The sequence below is a fragment of the Apodemus sylvaticus genome, chromosome 3 (assembly GCF_947179515.1).
Source record: "Apodemus sylvaticus chromosome 3, mApoSyl1.1, whole genome shotgun sequence".
NCBI classification, from domain to species: domain Eukaryota; kingdom Metazoa; phylum Chordata; class Mammalia; order Rodentia; family Muridae; genus Apodemus; species Apodemus sylvaticus.
This window is the reverse complement of record NC_067474.1, coordinates 46,111,257-46,133,129: the sequence shown is the minus strand read 5'-3', so window position 1 is coordinate 46,133,129 and position 21,873 is coordinate 46,111,257. Positions and strand designations below refer to the sequence as shown.

Sequence of the window (21,873 nt, the reverse complement as noted above, 5' to 3'; positions counted from 1 at the left end):
AGGCCTTGGAGGAGAAGCAGACGGGCTCCGGTCCACAGGTCTCCTGGCTAAGCTTTGTGCAGGGGCCTGTCGGCTCCCTCCCTTGCTCCTGCTTCAGCCACAGCACAGGAGGACCGTCACAGTGAGAGGAGTGCGGTTTGCCGCTCTCCTCGCTGAGGCTTCCGAATGACTGCCTTTGAAGGATGCCTCACGGAGAGGGCATCTTGACTCATCTACTTCATGGACGGCATCAAACCGAAAGGCTCAGTGCGCTTGTAGACACTCCTCTGGAAATGCCACCGCTCTTCAGTCGGTGGAATGGGACAGCACCAACTCTGGGATCAGTGAGGTACAAATTTCCCTGTGAACACTGCAGACGCTTCTCTTTGGTCTTTCGTCTAGCCACAAAGGGAGACGTTATCACTTACTGTGGTTGCAGGAGGCTCTGAAGCCAGAGGAAGGGGAGTTTTTACTTGGTCAACTGCTCCTCCAACATCTGTGTTGAGGGAGCGTGCTCCAGGACAGGTGTGCATTAGTTCATGTTCTCATCCGCTTTCCAACACAGCTAAGTGACCCTCTCCTCACTATTGTATGAGGTCATTAAGAAATAACTTCCTAGCGATAAGCCTTGAAGACAGACACCGTAAAATGACCTTTTAAATGAGGTCAGTACTCTTCAGACATAGTCAAGGACCTCGCCACCCATCACCAATTTGTGTATGTGTGAATTATGACTTTCTTCCTTTAGAAGAGGAAAAGTGACAGACTACCATGGGTAGACAAATAGAAAAAAGACCTAGGCTGCCTTTGCTATTTAAACAGAGACATTTATTTCCTAATGGACCACTTATCAGACAGATGCAAAGATGTGGGCAGGCCAGTCATCAGAATTAACAGAATGATTCTGCTTGCACTACACATGCTGATTTGTATGAATCTTATTTTTAGCCAAGCACAAAGGGCAATAAATGGAAAATCTTATTCTAACCGCTACTCTTTCTGAACCTCCCACACTGCTCCACCTACCGCACAGCCTCACGAATGTAAAAACCCAGCCCAGGGTTTGTCCTAACAAGGGATGCAAAGTGGCTTTAAAAGTGTGACACTTTTTCCAGTCACTGTTTGTACTTTCATTCTTTTTCTGTATCAGGACTTTCATGGAAAACAAGGTTGACTTATCTCTGGGCACGCTTCAGGTCTTAAGCTGGTATGCAGTTCCGTGTGCGTATGATTTTGCCATAAGCCGCATACCAGAAAGACCCTGGTAAATAAAAGTTCACCAAAAACTCTCCCGTGAACAGGGCTAAGTGACATTAGGACAGGTGATACCTTCAATATTTTGTTTTGAAACAATGATATTTAAAAGAATCCTCTGGTTAACAGCTGTGATGTCAGAAGCATAAAGTCATAAAACAGGTGTTGAGGAATGGTTTTTTTGTCAAATGTGAGCCAGTAGCACACTTGGCTTCCGTCTGCTCTTAGCCTGCAATGGTCAGTGTTTAGCGAGACACATCAGACCCCCATTGGCCCTTCCCTTCCTTGTAGTTTTCTGTCTGCTTTCACCAGAGGTTGGCCATTCCCCAGGCAGAGCTGACCATGGTTTAACCATCACCCAGATGTCACAGCGGAGTGAGGTATCTGATGCCTCACAGCTACAATGACAGCAGTAAAACCAAACCAAATCAACCAACAACCAGAGAGGATGCCTGCTAGGGGTACACAGAAAACAGAGGTATTATTTTGATTCTAACCTCTTCAGATTCTTAAGGAAGAGTAACTGAGGTCTCAAAGCATCAATGAAAGTGTCTACTCTCCAGAGCCCCTCCCCATCCCAACGAAGAAGCTCTGCAGGTAGTGGTTAATGTTTTCAAAAGTCTAGTTCAGCAAAGCAACTGGCACACAAAAGAAATCAACTGTGAGAAAGGCATCGTTACCTGTGCACTGGCTCATTATCCAGAAACTAGAGGAACCGGCCCATCACTCTCTGGTAGCGAATGCGCACCCTGTGGTGGCTAAAGCCCTTCTTCTGATAATGTGGTTCTAGAGCTGACGAGAAGGCTCAGAAAACCCTTCTGGGACTTTAGTCCACTCTCGTCAGCTTCTGACTTGTAAAAACACATGAAATTAAGTATTATGAAAAAGTGGGTCATACACCACTGAGAAACAACCACACCGCCCCCAAATCTGACACCAAATGACTGTGCTGTGACAGATGGGAGGGTCTGAGTACAGTGAAAGCAAGACTTGTATGTGGTGAGGCACAATTTAGTTTTTACTAGTCTGGGTTAGAGAAAGTTAATCTCCTCGTCAATGACAAAGCTAACTCACTCCTAGCATGCACTGGAAATCACACGACAAATATCGGCTGCTAATGTAACCAGAGATTCATATGTAATGTCACCAGCGATCGGATGGTTTCTCGCTTAGCCGTGTGGACATCCTAGCAGCAGGTGCTGGGACTCAGTGAAACAGAGCGACCAAATCGAAAATGAAGGAGCCGAATTCTCATTATCGGTATTAGCATCTCCCTCACCAGGGGAGGATCGAGCTACTGTTTGCCCCGTCCCCACACCTGTCAAACATAACTGAGGATATTTACTTAAGTGCCATCGATTGCTGGGTCAGACGGTAGAACAGACCCAGCTGAATGTCAGGATTCGCTCCCTGACCACCCGACTGGCACAGAAATATTCACATCAACCTATATAGAGTTCTTATTCCACAAAGAACACAGAGGATCTGCAGGGATGAAAGGAAGACTCCCCTTTCAAGGAAGTTTTATTCTTATACAGAGAAAGATAAAAATTTGCAAAGACCCAGTTTGTATCCCCAGACGCATCCAGCAGCTGCTTACTAAATACTTCCTATTCTAAGGTAAGGGATGTGGATGGTACTACTCAGGAGCCTTAAGGAACCTTTTAAGACACACCTGATCTTTCTTTCTGTGTTTTAGAACCTCCTTAACCCAGGCTAAGTGTGAGGTGTCGCCCCCAATCCTAAGTGGAAACTCCCTCCACAGGGCAGTAAGAACTTATTCTTGAGAGCCGCACACCAGAGCCCAGTGCTCTGAACAGACAATGCTTTGGCAGGTTTGAGGGGAGGGGGACTAGAAGGAAAAGATGAAGGGAAACGTTGGTTCAGAACAAGAGAAGTCAGGCACTTGGATGGAATTAGAGTTTTACTGGAGTGTGTATTGCTTGGATTGTGGCTAAGGACTGGGGAAAGGAAGCTAGCTGAGTCAGCCTTCTCTGAACCCATCAATTTGGCTTATTGTGCATTAAGTATGACTTTCAAAGTAACCAGTCATCGTCAGTGGACCTAACACTAAAATTATCTATACACAGCAAATCTTTCTTTTATGATTCCAGGAGCTGCAAAGGCTTTGCAATATGTTTTTTTTTTTAATTGAATGTAGGATTGAGAATGAGTTTGTCAGAAGCATCCCCCTGATAAGGAAGGATACTGGGAAGTCCACATGTGTCTGTGTAAAAGCTGAGTAATAGAACTTGGCGGGAAAAGAGGAAAGAGAAGCTCTTTGTCCTATAAAATGATGTCTGATTAGTGCTGCTATTTCCAAGCGCCACCAAGATCTTCAGTACAGTCAGTGCAGAGCATTGCTTATCAATGCAGAATTACTGGACAAACACAGTTTGGAAGAACACACATAAGTACCTGGCATAGGTAAGTTGTATCTTTGTAGCTACATTAGAGGGAACATTTGTGTTTATTCTTTTATGTGCCTTTGCAGATTATGTAGAATAACATGTATCTTATGAAAATTCAGACCACTTACAGACGATGACATTATCCAGTGTGTGCTGGTTGTGTAAGTGCGCTCTGAGGCCCACAGGATAAAACTGGCCAATATACTTCTCAGAGCAAATCTGGTGCTAAGTGAACCATGATTTTACTTTTTCCAAGAAGGAATACAAAGTTACCTCTGCTTTGCTACAAAAGGAGACAATTCTTTTGGGATTCTGACTTGTTCTAGAAATTGGAATAGTTAATACCTAGGACTTATGTAGCTATCTGATTTGGTGTTAACCAGGTAAGGAATACAGGAAAAATCTAGATCGAATAGTTTCCAACCTACAACTAAGGGCTTCAATAACCCCACTAACTTGTAGAGCTTTACAGACACTGCCCTGGGGCAGAAGAGCAGGAACATAGCTCAGCAAACCCCTTCTCTGTGGTTTATGTCACCAGTGCTGCAGACACCAGGACCTCTTGTGATCGGCTCAAGGGGGTTCCTAGAAGGACAAGCTGCCGCTTTGCCCTTAATGTTGTAGGAGAGTATATGCTAAAAATTGTTTCACCCAGATTAACATATGAATGAAGCCAGTTGGCACAGAAAGATTGGAAGCCTTTTCTCCACCTGGGTTTCATCTAACAGAGAGCACATGTGCAAAAAAAAAAAAAAAAAAAAGGTTGCAAAGTACAAATGTGGGAGGCATGTGCTATGAAATGGCCTCTAAAGAGTCATGTATCTGATGCCCTACACCTTGGGGAATTTCCTCCCAGCTGACCGACCCACTCGTTGTCAGGAGACCGTTTCCGCTGACCCTCTTGACACTGTCACTGTCTATGATAGTCCCTGTACCCCAGCTCCACGCAATGCCAATGCTGAACATGGAGGCTTTCGTGGATCTTAAAAAGGTATGGCTTTCTCTCTTCTTCTCCATCTTCCTCCTGCCAGAAGCTTCTGAGATCTATAGCTTGCCTACCAGTTGTTTTTCTCTCAAGCTCTAATAAAATGATCGTTGAGCTTCCTTCTGAGTCTGTTCTTAAAAAGTCCTATTTTGTGTGTGTGTGTGTGTGTGTGTGTGTGCATGCCATGGTATGGGTGTGGAGGTCAGAGGGCAACTTTGAGAACTCAGCTCTTCCCTTCCATCACGCAGGGTCCAGGGATCAAACTGTGGTCGTCAGGTTACTCTAACTGCTGAGCCATCTTGCTCGCCCCCAGTCCATTTTAAAATCTTTTTATTAATGAGACCAAGAACCCACAAAAGGGAACCCTGAATTCCCCTGTAATAGTGAGAAGTGTCATTTCGCTAGTGACAGGTGCAGCCACAAAGCCACTTCTCTAGCACTCAGCCGCTTGGAGACTTGGAGTAAACTGATAGAGCATTTAGGCGGCTAAGGCTATTACTTGGTAGGGAACTTGACAATGCGCTACAGCTCAGCTTATTTGGAGACTCAGGGCAAAGCCTCTGGAGGTTGTGGCTTATATATCAACATGCATTCCCAAGCTGGCAACATCACTTCCCCTGAACTACTAGCACGCAGGCAAAAAGAATAATTTTATGGTTCCACTAATAGAATATAATTGTGATCTGAGTCTATTATAAACGATCAAATCAAACAGTTTTCGAAAAAACTACCAACACAACTGGCTCCAAAATTGTGTGATGGTCCCCAATGACCACAAAGGCTAAATATACAGGTCCACAGGGTTAGTTAGTTTAGACCTCACTCCTGAGAGCAATTATATCACAGCTTACAGATTATTCCTAAAACACACATGTCAACATCCCTGATCTCGAGCTGTACTTCAAAGCAATAATAATTTGAGCAATGTACTTCAAACTGCATGGTAATGGTATAGACAAGTTGATCAATGGAATAGAATCGAAGACACTGAAATAAGCCCACACACCCACAGACACTTGAGTTTTGACAAAGAAGGCAAAACCATATAATGGGAAAAAGGAAGCATCTTCAACAACTGGTGCTGGTCTAACTGGATGTCTGTATGTAGAAGAAGGCAAACAGACTCACGTCTAACACCCTGCACAAAACTCAAGTCTAAGTGGATCAAAGACCTTAAGATAAGATATGAGATTTACTGGATACAGTAAATCTAATAGAAGAGAAAGTAGAGAATAACCTTGAATACATCGGTACAGGAGTAGACTTCCTGAACAGAACACCAATGACTCATGTACTAAATCAACAACTGCTAACTGAGACCTTATGAAACTGCAAATCTTCTGTAAGGCTAAGGACACTGTCAATAGGACAAAAACGGCAACCTATAGATTGGGAAAGGATCTTCACCGTCCCTACATCTGACAAAGGATTGATAATCAAAATATATAAAGAACTCAAGAGTTAGATACTAACAAACCAAATAACTCAATTAAAAATGAGGTACAGAGCTAGACAGAGAATTCTCAAGAGGAATCTTTAACATCTGAGAAGAACCTAAAGAAATATTCAATTTCCTTAGTCATTAGGAAAATGCAAATCAAAATGACCCTAGGATTCCACCTTACACCCACCAGAAGGCTAAGATCAAAAACTCAAGCCATCGTACATGTGGGGAGGATGTGGAACAAGGAGAACCCTCCTCCATTGCTGGTGGGAGAGCAAAATTGTACAACCACGTTGGAAATCAATTTGGCAGTTTCTCAGAAAACTGGAAATAGCTCTACCATAAGACCTAGGTATACCACTCCTTGGCATATACCCAAAAGGGGCTCCACCATCCCACAAAGACACATGCTCAACTACGGTCTTTGCAGCTTTATTCACAATTGTCAAAAACTAGAAACAATTTTGTTTACCCTCCACTGAAGGATAATTAAAGAAAATGTGTTACATCTTCACTATGCGATACTATTCAGCTATTAAAAAACAAAGACATCATGAATTCTGCAGGCCAATGGATGAAATTTGAAAATATCATCTTGAGTGAGCCTGAAAATGTATGGCCTGCACTCACATATAAGTGGACATTAGCTATAAAGTACAGGATAACCGTGCTACAATCCACAGTAATAAGGAGGTCCCAAGGGAGGATGCACCAATGTCACTCAGAAGGGGAAACTAAATAGTCATCCAAGGCGTATGGAGAGAAGGAACTGGGTAGGAGATGGGGTGAGGTGGAGAATGGGGCTGGTATGGTTATCAGGTGTGGGAAGAGGAAGGTGCTGGGCATGATAATAGATATCAGTGCGGCGGCGGCGGCGGCAGGATGGGGGGCATCTCTGGGACTCTTTGGAAGCTTGGAATGGGAAAGGATATGGGGAGTGTGTGTGGATGACCCTAGCTGAGATTCCTACTAGAGGGGGATGTAGAGACTGAAGTGGCCACCTCCTATAGCCAGGCAGGACTTCCAGAGGTGGAAGAGGACAGCAATCCATCCACAAAACCTTCCACTCAAAAACTGTCTTGCCTACAAGATGTACAGGGATAATGATGGACCAGAGACTGAGGGAATGGCCATCTGATGACTGCCTCAACTCGAGACCCATCCAGTGTGAGAGCCAGCCTCTGACAGACTTCATCCTGTGGGGGATGGCGGCAGATGTAGGGACCTACAGGCACACATCAGGGACTTGACCTAGACTCCTTACACATCTGTAGCAGATGTGCAGCTTGATCTTCACATGGGTCATCTCACAAGTGGAGCAGGGATGTCTCGGGCTGTGTCCCCTGCCACTGGATCCCAGTCCCTCTACCTGGCTTGCCTGGCTGGGCCTCAGTGAGAAAGCATGTGCTTTGTCCTGCTGGGACTGCATGTTCCAGGATAGGGTCCTCAAGGGGAGCTCTCCTCCTCTGCTGATGAGAGGAGGGGGAGGAGGGGAAGGAGAGGAGGGAGGGGGCCTGTGAGAGGCATCAAAAATGAATAAAAAATTATTGAAAAAAAAAGGTAGCAGGATGAGAGAGCGGTGTAAGATGGCTCTGCGGCCTCTCCAGATGCCACTTTGCTGCCAAGGACCAGCATCCTTGAAAGAAAGACTGAGCTCTGCTATATAGCTGTTTTGTTTTGTCTTTTACATTATGTTAGACTGTAACATATGATACTTTCTTAATCATTCTGAATGCACAGTTTGGTGATATTTAAGAACATGTTCATTACCATGTAGCTCACATCACCATCACCTACCAAAATGTAACCTTTGCAGCTCGCACACTGTACCCATTAAGCAACATACCCCGCTCCTCTGCCCTGCTGCTGGTACCACTGTTCTTCCTGTGGACTGTGTGAGTGTGACAACCCCAGGTATCTCCTATGAGCAACTACACTAAGTATGGCTGCCTATTTCATGATAACGTAGCTGGGTGGCAATTATAGCATTAACAGTGGCCATTCCCAATTCTAATAATAATAATTCTGAATGAATTGCAAATCCCAAGTACTATTTTGAATGCCAACATTTACAACATCCAAGAAAAATGTTATGAAAACGGTAGCGCCTAATCACAAATTTAAAATACCCAGCAATTTCTCAGATGTTTCCTAGACAGGACAGTATCACCATTACAATTTTACATTCTCATTGATTTAATGAAATGAAAGAAAAATACATTCAGTGTCTACATTGGCTTGGTAACATACAGCATGCTCACAGGCATGTGTGCACGTCTGTATGTCTGTCCACTTGTGTCCAAGTGAGGATCTGCATAGCCAAACTCTTCATGGTTTTAAATCAGTGCAGAGTAAACAGTCTTTGCTTTTGGCAGGTAAGCAGTTAGACTTTTGGAAGCTAACACCGTAATGAGCTGACCTCAAAGTAAGGCAGGACTGAGGTCACCCATTGGTCATTGGCGGTGAACCTCCCTTGATGTGTCTTTTGTAAATGAAGTTACACTTCAGCGTACCAGGGAGGGATGGTACTGTGAAGACCCAGTTTGAAAAGGAACCGCAGATTCTCCTTGTGACATCCTACACGGTATGCACGCCTGTCAAGGGACTGTGGCCACTGCTTCAAGCTAATAGCTGCACTGTTACTTCAACCTTCTAAGGGCCAAGGCCAAGAATGACCAGCCATATAGGAGGAAGTGGGCGCGTGGTAACCACTGGACTTCTGAGTTGAAGCTGCCGTGCAGATCCTAGGGCTGTTTTGTGGGGTATGAGTCAATGAGGTAAGTACAGGTTCTACCTCTTAATGTATTCAGTATGAAAGCATATAGTTCTTCCTGCCTTTGTGTTAAAGTGCTGATTCTCAAACTGAGGGCTTTGGAGCAGCGACATCAGCACCACTGGGAAACTGTTACTAAAACAGACTGCTGGCTGGCACCACATTTATTGACTCAAAACTGCCTGTACGATTGTGATGCAAGCTGATGCTTAAGGACCACCGAGCTAAGGGAGTACTAATACTGGGGTTCCAGCCCTTGTTTCTTGCCTCGTTTACATGTCTCGTGATGCTTTCTTAAAAGAAAGTTAATTTTTGTGTGCTTGGATTATTGGTATTATCACGTCATATTTAGCCTTGTTAGGTTAAAGCAAAGAAATCTTAGTAAAAACTTACATATAATTTCCCCAGGTCCTGTCCTGGCTTCGAGTCTTAGGATGCCGGGAACTGGGCAGAGGAAGAGACGAGAAGAAGGCTACAGCAATCCATTCAGACATGGACCCCAAAACTCGGTGAGGCAATCTTGTGATAGGTCAGTGAGTGTCCACCTAGACCGGAAGGAAAAGTCTGTTAGTCATGTAAGTGTTGCACCTGGAGATTCTCCTGCCTGCTGCCTCACAACCTCTACTCATCTTTGAGACCAATACAGAACTCCATGGTGGTTCTGGTGTTCCTCTCCACCGAACTACACAGCCAGAGTAAGACAACCCCACTAGGACCAATATCTGAACTCTATTCAGGCGGAAGACCTCCTCTCCAGGTGTTTCCTACAGACAAGCCTCCCTTATCAGGGGTTCACTTGAACACACACAGCTTGGAGGTGGCTATAATCCAATCATCCCGGTCTCTCCTGTTCCCTCAGAAGGCATTCTTGAACAAATTCAAAAGCCCCAGTATAGAGGCCAAAGCGTTGGTCTTAACTAGAAGAGGTTCTAGATTAACTTGTAAATTCTGACTGACGTTGGTGCCTCAAAAGTGTTGATTTTCAAATCAGACAAGCTTCTTGTTGGCTTTAGCCTGACCTTACATCCTCATATCAAAATTTCATTCATAAAATTAGACATATTTATTTCCTCTTCTCTGATAATGAGTTCATGTTTGTTGTAGAACACACAAAAGCAGGTAAAGAGTATAAGGAAAAAATAATGAACAGTGGTAACCTTCAGCAATAAATGACTAAGGATGTTTTGTTGTTGAAGCCCCTTCAGTGTCAACCCTTCTGGGGTTGGATACACTGCACACACACACACACACACATGTACCACATCCTAAAAAGTGTTGGATTTAAAATTGGATTGTGTATTCCTTTGATACACAAACACAGAGGTTTTTTTATTTAATTATGAAATAAAATGTGAGTTACATGAGTGAGAGCATGCCCCAGCATTGCCAGTTATTGAAAACACACTTTTGAATCTCTGTACTATTATAATATTTCATAGAAACATGAACTATTTCTCTCAAATGAGGACATTTTAGTTGTTTTCCTTCATTGTCACTGGAAGTGACACTGAAGGTCACCTGAATGTCAGACTGCCTCAGTTTCTGACCATTTCTTGGGTCCCTAGAAAGATGACTAGGTTGGTTATGTGAACTTCAAAGATGTCCTCACAAGTTTTTCTTTAGGTTTCCTTTTTTCTGAAATTTTGCATATTTTTATTTTATGCGTATGAGTGTTTGCTTGAAAGTATATCAATGCACCGTGTGCATGTAGCCCTCCTGTATATAGTGCCTGTGTAAGCCAAATATGGTGTCAGACCCCCAGAGACTGAAGTTACAGACAGTTGGGAGCCTCCACATAGGTGCTGGGAACTGAACCTGGGCCTTTTGGATGCAGAACCAGTGTTGTTTTTTTGTTTTCTAAAAAACTAATTTAAAAAATTTTTGAAATTATAACTACATTTCTTTCTTCTTTTTCCTTCCTCCAAAGTCTTCTTTATACACCTCCAAAATTTCCTTCAAATTCAAATTAGTCTTTTTTTCACTAAATGTTATTACGTGTGTGTGTATATACATATATATATATGCATATATATCCCTAAATATAACCCATTCAGTCTGTCTAATGGTACCTGAATGTATGTTTTCATGGCTGTCCATTTGGGACTTCAAAACCAATGGGTGTGCTCCTCCCTGGGGAGGACCATCTCTCCTGCTCCCAGTGTTCCTGGAACAGAACAACTCTATTCTTATCTATAAACACAACTTCTGAGTCCAGCACATCCAATAACATAGCTAAGATCTGAGGAATCAGGGTGTGAGCACTTTCAATTTTATTTTGAGAGTGAACTAAGTTCATCTCTTCCAGCAATCTTACATGAAAATCTGTGCTGTCCTGTCACAAAAGCAACAACAACAATAACAACAACAACAATAGAAACAGAGGTGTATGAAAAGATAGAATATTTGCTCACCGTAACTTCCTAATAATTCTGGGAGTGTTGTCCTGATAATTAGTAGCCTAAGTGTCAGAGTGGCTTATAAGGGTTTGCCCTTTGTTGCGATCAGATATCTAGTTAATTCTCTGAGTTCACCAAGCTTCCAGTGTATACAAATGAGGAGGTGAGGAAGTGACCCTCAAAGGGCAGACTTTGTTTCTCCTAATTGCTTGGGGGACAGAGAGGGAATAAAAAAAAATGCAAAATTGCCACTAGTAACAGGAACATTTAGCAGAAGCTTTTCGGATGCTGAAACTGTACAACTAGCATTTGCAAAGCTAATTACAAATCTGGATTCTCTCATTTTAAAAATATACTTCAAAGCCGCCCAGGCTGAACCAAAGTCTGTGCAACTGGCAGATTATCAAAGTGTAAAAAAAAAAAAAATTGCACCACTCGAGCAAAGCAATAACTTTCAATATCGCTAGCTCTTGAACTGCAAAATGCCACAGGCCCAAAACTAGCAATGCCACATGGCTGCATTATTGTACATTTACAAGAGATTACTGTTCCTAAGTCAGGAGAGACACAGCCCTCTGCTTCTCAGTGGCTTTGTTGTATGAGACAGGTGCTCTGCCTCTGTGCCTAATTCTTCACACAGGTTCTTTTAAGTATTAAACAAGGTGGAAAATACATATGTACATGAATATATGTGGGGTTTTTTGTTTTCCACATTATAAGGTGTACATTTAACATTAAAAGTCATCTTGTTTTGTATTAACAACATTGCTAGGCATTAAGGTTAATAATCCCCATTTCACAGTGAAGGAAAGACACAGAAAAGGGTAGTCAATAGTCGTGTGAATGAATAAATACCACATTAATTGTTGTATTTCTCACTTGGTCACAAACTAGCTGAGGGACTCTCTGGGTCATGAGATGATGTCTGAGGTCTTGTTGAGGCTGACAGTTCTGTCATTTGGGACATGGCCATAAGAGTGGTATGCGAGCCCATGGAATGATCCTTAGAAAGTGGCCTCTACTCAAAGTCAAGGCACCATGACGCAAATCACCATGGCCTAAAGCACTAGCCACAAGTCAGAGGTCCTCAGTGTTGGGGCGACATTCCTGAGGGTCCTGTTACTCTCTAGGATGAGACAGACATTAGCATCCTCATTTTACATTGACCAAAGAAGGGGCTGGAAACCTTAGGGCAACAGCCAGTGCCCCTAATGGCTTGGCAGATAATGGAGAGCTTAGATCACCCAGTCTTTGCTAAAGACTGCGCTGCTTCACTTCAACAACTGGTATAGCCAAAAAAAATTTATTGCTAAATGGTGTCTTGCTAGCAATCTGATTGCTATTTGACCACTAGTCTCAAGCAGGTATATAAGGAGGGCTTTTGTGTTAACTATATGCTATGGTCACAAGGGATGTTCTTAAAAGTCCCGGGGCCACTATTGTAGGCCTCTGTGATAATGGGGACCTCAGCATTTCCACAGCACAGCACAGCACAGCACAGCACAGCACAGCACAGCACAGCACAGCAGCCTCAGTGTGGCCACCCAGTACCTGGAGTCTACCTGCTAAGGATGAGCAATTGATTTTAAATTAAGTTAAATTTAAATAGTTAAACATCGATAGCAGATAACTCAACTATAGGACACTGCTTTTTTTGGAGGTCTTCCAGGCCCAGTGGCCCACAGGATAGCACATAACACCTCCATTCAGCCAGTAAGCCCTCTGAACTGACCTGGCCTCTCAGAAACAATGGTGAGTAAGAGAACGCTGAATGCTTGCTGCCTCCATTGCATTGTCTAATAAGATCGATTTCTGAAGACTCCACATACAAAGTGGCTCACTGGACAGTTCTTAGGAAACGGCGGGTGAGGGGTCGTGGTACAGCTATACCAAGCATGACAACATTGCTTTTTCATTTCTTCATATTTACTGTTAAGAGAAGCTGGGGGAAGTGCAGAAGTAGGCACGTGCGTGGTTTCTATTCATTTTTTTTCCAAATACAGTAGCATACTGCAAACGTGGGAAATTATCTGTCTATAATTCCCTCTTGTGTAATCTTAAATTTACTTAAAGAAAGAGTCCGCAGGACCTGCATTTTTAAGGTAGGAAGAGTAAATGGTATTTAATTACATAAATAGTCGTAAAAATGTTCAAGAGGGCCTCCAGCTGTAAACAGTGGGCAAGGGAACATTTGTACCAATTAGCTGAGAAACGATTTGGTTTTCTGGAAAGTTGTATAGGCAATGCGGATGGCGTTCTTTATCCCCAACAGCTTGACTCTTAGCTGAGATGGTCTTCGTGGGCTTAATAGGATGTGATGAGCTTCTTTCCCCGGGAGACGGCAGGTGGAGGCTTTTCACCCACACATAGTTCTCATACGAGCAGAATCACTTCTTCAAAACAGAAAGGTAGCACAGGGCTTGTCCCGCTCCCAGCACTGATCCTCTGGTGTCTTCCTGAGGATAATTTCCTCCCCTAATTGCTCCTTCCCACCTTCCCAGGATGCAGAGTAACACAAAGAACAGAAAATAAAGTATTCAGAACGTCAGGCCATGCCCGTGCTGAGCCTGAATGCACGCCGTCTAACAACCACACGTGGTGGCACCTTGGCTTTGGGATAAAGAGTTTCTGAGCTCATTCTCTCTCCTTTATCAGCATTAACTCATGGAGTGGAAGACAGTTCCGCAAAGCAGCAGGAGTTTGCTCAGCCGAGATGCTACGGGAAAAGGTCAAGGTGAATTTTCTAGTTTCAGGATACCACTTCTGTCCAAAATCAGCTTACTGGTTTTTAGTGGTAAAACTGAGATGCATCCCTATTTACACAGGGGCATTTCCCACTTCTGGATTAAGTGCCTAGAGAATGGACAGTGGTCAGAAAACAAAACAAAGTTCAAAGCTTAATTCCAAAAATAAAAGTCACAAGTAGAGACCATTTTCTACTATGCAAGGTCAACTTCAAATGTTCTGCAGGTCACAGGTGACAAAATTTTCTGCTGGAAATATTAGTTATAGGCTCACTGACAAACATGTTTGGAGTGGTTCTAAAGTTCTTACTCATACCAAGAAGGACTAAATGGGGCCACCATTTTGTGGCCAGAAAAGCTTTTAAAAGTAATAGGTTATCCTGGTGTTAAAATTTTCAATCTATAAATATGAATTTTAAAAAAATTGTCTTTCAAACAGAATCCAGACATCCCCTTATGAGAAGATGCTTGGATTGCAGATCTTGGGGCTCTTGTGTCTTCTACTGCCCTGGGAAAGCAATGCAAGGAAATGTGCCCTGTGCTGCAAAATGGGAGAAAAGATAAGAGAGAGAGGTGGGGGAGGGAAGGAGGGAGAGAGGGAGACAGACAGACAGACAGACAGAGAGACACACACAGAGACAGAGAGACAGATGACAGACAGATAAGGTACAACACACACTACCACAGGCACACACACAGGTGGACACACACAGGCACATAGCCTTAGGGAGATATCACTTAAACGTTTCAGGTGCTGGGACCCAGTTGTTCTGTTTGTGGAACTGCAGCTGGCAAGCAGTTGCTGAGATATAATATGCAGACCTTCGGCCCATCTGTTGCTGAGCCTAAATTCACACAGGCTAACAAACCATGGTTGTGTTTATGTTCCCAGATACAGCAAAACCTAGACTTTTATCTATCCTATCCTAAAAGAGGTTGCAACCTGATCTATTTGTCACTACGCGATTTGGAAAGGAGAGTTATAAGAAAAGGAGAAATAGCCAAAAAGAAATGTGTGAAAACTAGCTTATCTGAACTAATTTCTAGACTTTCATGGACTCTGTAACTAACAGAAGCCAGTTTGTGGGTGCAGCGTCTGCATTACCACCATGATTTCCCTTTACTGAAAACTATTAGGGACCAAGCTAGGTTCAGTGTTATTAGCCCATTTGGAGGATAAAAGAAGCTTGGCTCAGACACTCAGAGTGCCTTACCTAAGGTCACACCGCTGGAGTAAAGGACTACCCAGGCTCACCCAAGGAAACAGCCACCCTTTCCTATACAGCACCAATATCACCACCACTTGGAGAGGGGACGCTCCTCTCCTCAAAGGAAGGGTGTTCACTTTTTCTGTGCACTCGGTAAAACAGGGTAAAACAGCAAAGCAAAGTGGCAACGCGGCAGGTGCAGTGGCAGTTTGTACACAAACTGATTGCTTAGTTTGTTAGGGCGCATGCGTTGTGAAGCACATTACCACATATAGGTGTGTTTCCCATCCCCCCTTCCCCTTCTGTTGTAGTTTCTTTTGAAAAAAGCAGTATCATCATCTTGCCAGAGTTCTCTCTAGGAGTCACTGTAAGCGGGTCCATGGTTGCTGGATATCACAATAGCAATGGCATCCTGAGATCCAGTCTCTGAAGAGGATCATCAGCCCTGGCAACTCCCTCTCAGAAAACATCCACAGAGTCGGTTATAAATGGCTTTGGGGTCCTAGCGGCCACATGACTTCAAGGATAACATATCACATAGGCAGAGGTCATGTTCACTGTGGGCCGCAAGTGGGCATCCTCTTAGGGGTATGCAGAAGCCAACTTCGTGAAGAATGCTTCTTGGATCCTGGATGGACCTCAGCAATGTCTTAACTCTTCCTCCTAGCTTCAGTACTCTGGCAAGTTATAGAGATCTTTCTTCCTCCTTCTAAGATTTCCAGGCTTCTAAGATCTCTGCTATCTCTCTCTAGAAGCCAACAGATCCTGCACAGTTCTGCCCCGCTTCTTCAGAGCCACGCAACCTCTCAGCCTCACCTGCAGACTGACTTGCTTTGTGTCATCCAGGCACACAGTTGTGGGTGCTGATCCCACACTCACAAGTCTGTGTGTTTCTGAGGTGACCCTGTGGGGAGCTGCTGGGGTGCACACAAGGATGGCAGATGAGGTGAGGGAAGGCTGTAATAAGTCTTGCCAAGAGCCTTGAAGACAAGTGAGGTGAGGGCGGTAGGGGAGGTGTGAGGCCTCATGTCAACAGAAGATGCTACTGTGGATCCAACTGCTCCCGCAGAAAAGCCACGAGTCTTCTTTGTTCCTCACTGACGACCAGGCCCTCAGAGCAGGCTGTCGGTTCCATGTTCACATGGCGCCTCACAGCCATCTACTCCTCCCTGCCTCTGTGTTATCAGCTGTGATTTCTCACCTGGCTCATTATTCCTACTGCCACAGAAACTGTCCTGTTTTTATTCTATTCTTTCCTGGCTGGTGGGGTCCTCAGGTGCTCTCTGGGTTAGACTGGTCACTGATAAGTTCTGAACGCAGAGTTCTCATGCACAGAATTCTTTTTGCATAAGGTAAGTGGACCTTCACTTTGCATTATCCGATCTATGTTTTTGTTATAATAAAGTATCTAGAGTTTGTAGTGGACCATTTTCACCATTTTAGATAAACAGTTTAGTGGTTGTAAGTACATTTTTGGTTGAGCAACCAACACCACTATCCATCTAATGTAATGAAAGGGAATTAATGATCAAGACCAGAAATAAGACTTGAAGCAAGAGCCTGAAGAGAAAGGCCCATTGAGGACTGTGCTTCATTTTATAGACTCCTTCCTATAGGTCAGGGTCTCCAGGTCACACCCTTCATTGTTTATCCATATTTGACACCAGAGCTGTAGGAACTCTGGTTTCCGTATGGAAAGGGGCTTTTGGATATTTTTTTCTAGCTCATATTCTAGTTATAATCACATACACAGCATGGACAGTGTCTCCACTGTCAAAGGATGACTGAAGTGGCATTTCTTGGAAAGATGACTTGTTTTCCCAACATGCTGCATCTAGACGGAGCTGCCTTGTCACTCATTTGTTTCTAAGCAGGGTTCCCAAGTGTTGGCAAAGACCATAAAGGATATCCTCAGCCATTCAGCATTTAATTCAACTCCACAATATATTTTTCTTCCTTTCTTGTTTAATGACCTCAAACGTACCAACATCCTGCGTTTCCTAATCCCCTAACAAGTCCTATCAAATGCCAGGGCAGAATCAAACTGCCCTGCAGGCAGTGAGATCATGCACTAAGAATTCATTTTTAGTCCAAAACTTGGGAGTGCCAGACCACTTAGTGCAATGTATCACACAGCCAGAAAATTAGCCTGGCACTCTAAATAATGTTTAAACATTTCTCCTATCAAAGATCCTTTTACAACCTGATGACTCCTTCCTCGGAAAAAAATGAACACATACAAAACGGCTCCATGTGGTAATCAAAGGTTCAAGGACCTTTTCAAGTCTATTAGGGGTCCTCTATGCATCTGTGAAGTCCAGATTACAATCTCCTGTAAAAGAACAAGAGTTCATGTTGTTCCCAGGCCCCGGCCCTGGTCCTGAGGCCCTGGGCCTCTCAGGGTGATTTCCTCTGGTGCTGTTTGCCTCAGCTCTGGTTTGGCTTTAGGGACATCTCCACCTGGCTTCTGGTCAAGCCTATTGTAAACATGGCTGCACCAAGTTAGCCGACAGTGTTGGGAACACCCACTCCTCTGGTCAGTCTCTGCTGTATTGGTCTACTTGATGTTCTGTAGGTGCTACAGTCATCTTAGATCCCACTTAACTTCCTGTCAATTTTTTTTTTTTTTTGCTGACGTTGATTCTTTCAACCACTTACATCACCAAAACACTTAAAACCAAATTAAAAAACAAACAATAGTAACAACCTCCCCCTTTTGAATTTAAGTTTTATGTTTTCTGCTCTTAAAAAAAAATAGGAATCATTTAGTATTTCCTGTGTTGCTTCTTGGGAGTAAGCCATCTGCTCCCTCTGACCACCAAGTGTGGCTATCTTTATTGAGTCCATGCCAGGGTTTCTGCTATTGAAGCAACTTGATGAAGCAGATGGAGAACTGATCAATTTGGAGACCAGTTAACCAATAGCTCAGTGTCTGGAGATGAACAGACACAAGGGGGCCATATTAACATACGGACATTCATAACCCTTCTAGGATCAGAGGAAGCAGTGCCCATTTCTTTGCTTCCTAATTCCCCAGAGATGAGTCTCAGTGCCTCTTAGAAATGACCCCTACTACTGTGGAAGCCAAGCCTACTTATGTCCAGTTTTCAGTGCTTTTTTTTTTTAAAAACAGGTTTATTGAGACACAATTCATATGCTGTGAAATCCACAACTTTGACATATATGGTCCAGTGGTGTTCTTTTTAGCATATACAGAGTGTGTAACCCTCACTACTATTTAATATCATATCTAATATTTATTACACACAGAAGAAACTCTATAGCCATAAGTTATCTTGTCTTACTTCCAGCCTTTGGAAAACAGTAAGCTAGTTTCTGTCCATACATACTTACCTATCCTAGCTATTTCATATAAATGGGACGGTATGCTATGTAGCATTTTGTGCTTGGTTTACTTTTACTTACCATGGTACTTTCAAAGTTCACTTAGGATGCAGCATGCATCATTACCTTTAATAACTAAATGGTAAGCTGCTGCTGATGCTATATACCAAATTCCCATTTAAATGAGAACTATATTCCTTATAGCCTTAGGCTTTTGAGTGCTTGATCCCAGTTTCTGGTGCTGTTTACCATGGCTCAGAGAGTAGAGCCTTGTTGGAGGGGAATCTTATTGGAGGTGAGGTGTTTCTAGTTTACTCCCTCAGCTTTGTGCTTGTTGGTGAAGATGTGAGCATCCGGCTTCCTGCTCCAGCTGCCTTGTCCACTGCTTGCTCCAGGTTTCCTAACCACGATAGACTCTTCACCCCCCAGAGCCTAAGTCCAAATAAACCTCTTCTAAAAACTGCCTTGGTCATGGTGCCTTATCAAAGAAACAAACAGAGACCTATAATAGTGTGTTATAGTTTAGGTTGGATCATCTTCACCCCCCACCCCCCCACCCCCGCAAGGCTCATGGGCTGAAGGGGTGGTCTCCGCTGCAGCAGTGTTCAGAGGTAATTGGATCATCTAACCTCAACAGTGGATGGACCCATGGGTGGGTTTATAGCTGGGGGTCACTGGGAGTTTGGTGGGACACAGAGGAAACAGATCACAGAAGCACGCATGGCCTCTTCCTCCCTTTTCTCCATAATGTCTTTACACCACAATGTTCTGTCTAACCACGGGCCCAGAAACAAGTGACTATGGGCTAAAACTTTCTGACACTGTGGGCCGAAATAAATCTCTCTCCCTTTAGGTTGTTTTTCTAAGGATTCTGCACAGTGACAGAAAGCATACAGAACACATATGATGCACCATTTAAACACTTACCAATCAAAGGATACTTGTGCTGTTTCCATGTTTGCCTATGTGAATATTATCAATCAATGAACATTTGTGCTGTTTCTACTTTTTTGCCTATGTGATTAATGTCGCTGTGAGCATTCAGACAGAGTCCTATTTGGACATGTGTTTCAAATTCTCTTGGCTGTATGTTTGGGAATAGAGCTGCTCAGGGCAATGGCTACTTGGTTTTGCTAACTCGTTAAGCCACAATGTACTGCGTGAATGTATCTTGAGAGGGGTGAGAACACATACTTCAGAGGAGCTTAATAACATTTACTAATGTAGTCTTTAAGTAAAGCATATTACTGTCTAGAATACAAATGAGATTCATTCAATCAGCTGAAGGCCTTTCTGAGGAAGAGGGACAGCAAACTGTCTTTAGATTTAGACTGTCTAGATTCTAAACAGAGTTTAGACTTGTTAGCTTCCATCCTGTCTTAATTTTCTCCATACTTTTCCAGTTGCCATGATAAACTCTTCCTACAAAAGCAATGTAAGGCTCAACGGATTTATATCAGTTCACAGTTCAAGGATTCAGTCTGTCAAGGTAGGCGAGTCCTACCTGAGGCAGCTGGCCACAATGCATCTGCTCGCCTACCTGCAGCAGCTGGCCACAATGCATCTGCACTCAGGGAAGAGAATGGTATCTGTTGGTGTGCAGATTGCTGTCCCCTTTCATGTATCCCAAGACACTAAGCCCAGGGAATGAGTCAGTCCTTGTTTGGGGTGAGTCTTCCACCTCAAATAACCTATCAAGACAATCATTCACAGGCCTGGCCAGAAGCTAACCTAATCTGTACAATCCCCACAGGCATACCCATAGGCTCGACTCACAAATGATCCTAGGTCCTGCCAGGTGATTATATTGCCATCCGCAATAATCACGTGAGCCAGTTCCTCAAAACACATTTATTCTAAGTCTTTCTTACACACGAATATATGTACCCCCTTCTATTTCTCTGGAGAACCTTGATTAGTGTACTGATTCTGTATATGCTGATTCTGTAACATTTTGAGCAACTTCAAAGCTGTTTTCCATGAGTGATTGCAATCTATATTTTCCTAATGACTGGTGATGTTGAGTGTCGTTTCATGTACATATTGGCATATGTATGTATTAAAGTATTTCTGGAGAAATACTTTAATTCTTTGGTTGTTATGAACTGAGTTATTTGCTTTAAGTGTGTTGAATTATAAAAATTATTTATATATCCTAGATAATAAACCTTTGTTAGATATGCAACGTGCACATTTTATCTTATTCATTGGGTTTGTCTTTTTTTTACTTTCTTAATTGTCTTATTTAAAATGCACGTAAGTTTTTAATTTTACCCATTTTATTTTCTTTGTCTCCTGTGGTTTTGGAGATCATGTTTCATGCCCAGATTGACCTGGAACTTGCTATGTAGCTGGTCTTTATCTTGAGATCATCCTTTCTCTACCTACATACCCTGCCCAGACATTCTGTGTTCTTCTAGGAGTTCTAGAGTTTCTGCATTTGTCAATCGTTGTGTGGTGTGAGGTGGAATACTATGCTGTGTGTTGAAGTGGCTCTGTAGTGTGTCCTAAAATAAGGAATGTGAGTGCTCCAACCTTGTTCTTTAAGACAGTTATTCTGGGCCCCTTGCATCTCCATATGAATTCTAAAACCATACTGGCAATTCCTGCGAAAATAGCCAACTGGGATTTTGATGGTGACTGCTTTGAATATGCACAGTTTGGGTAGTATTATTAACTTAGTTGAGTCCTCTGACTTATGAATATTGGATGTCTTTCCATTTATTTACGTTTTCATAATTTCCACACTGTTCTGTAGTTTTTGGAGTTCAAATGTTGTATTCTTTCCTTTGTATTTTTTATTTTTTGGGATAGGGTCTTACTATATTTCTGAGGCTGGTCTGAAACTCCCTAACATGGATTCAAACCCGAGATCCACCTGCCTCTGCCTCCCAAGTGCTGAGACTAAACATTCCCACCATATTTGCTTTTACTTCTTAAATTTATTCCTAAGTATTTTATTATTTTTATGCTACTATAAATGGAGTTTTCCTCATTTCATTTTTAATGTCTCATTGTTAACATACAGAAATGAAATTAATTTTTGTATGTTAACTCTTTCAATTATTCCATGTTGAATGTGCATGCTTTTATGGGCAGGCGCACATGTGGAGACCTAAGAACAACTTCTGGGAGTTGGGTCTCTCCTTCTAACCATGAGTTCCAGGGATGCCACTCAGGTCTTTGGGCTTGGGTAGCAGACATGTTCACCCTCTGAGCACTCCTCTGGCTTCTGTTGTCTTTTAACCCTATGAACTTGCTGAACTTGGTTATTAATTCAAATAGCTTTTTTGCATGTACAATTTTTGAGGGTGGGTTAGAGTCTTAGATACCT

At 43.0% G+C, this 21,873-nt stretch overlaps 1 protein-coding gene across 9 annotated transcripts in view; it reads right to left on the bottom strand.

Annotated features, from left to right (window-relative positions):
- Bach2 (BTB domain and CNC homolog 2) overlaps positions 1 to 21,873 on the bottom strand; it is a 353,635-nt gene that overhangs the window by 149,252 nt on the left and 182,510 nt on the right. For 8 of the 9 annotated variants that reach the window (XM_052176178.1, XM_052176184.1, XM_052176180.1 and 5 more), the window contains one exon: positions 9,240 to 9,391. The gene's annotated coding sequence lies outside the window, so the exon portion shown is untranslated. Of the gene's footprint in view, positions 1 to 1,913; positions 2,053 to 9,239; positions 9,392 to 21,873 lie in introns of those variants that run through there. The other variant, XM_052176185.1, reaches the window with a different exon arrangement.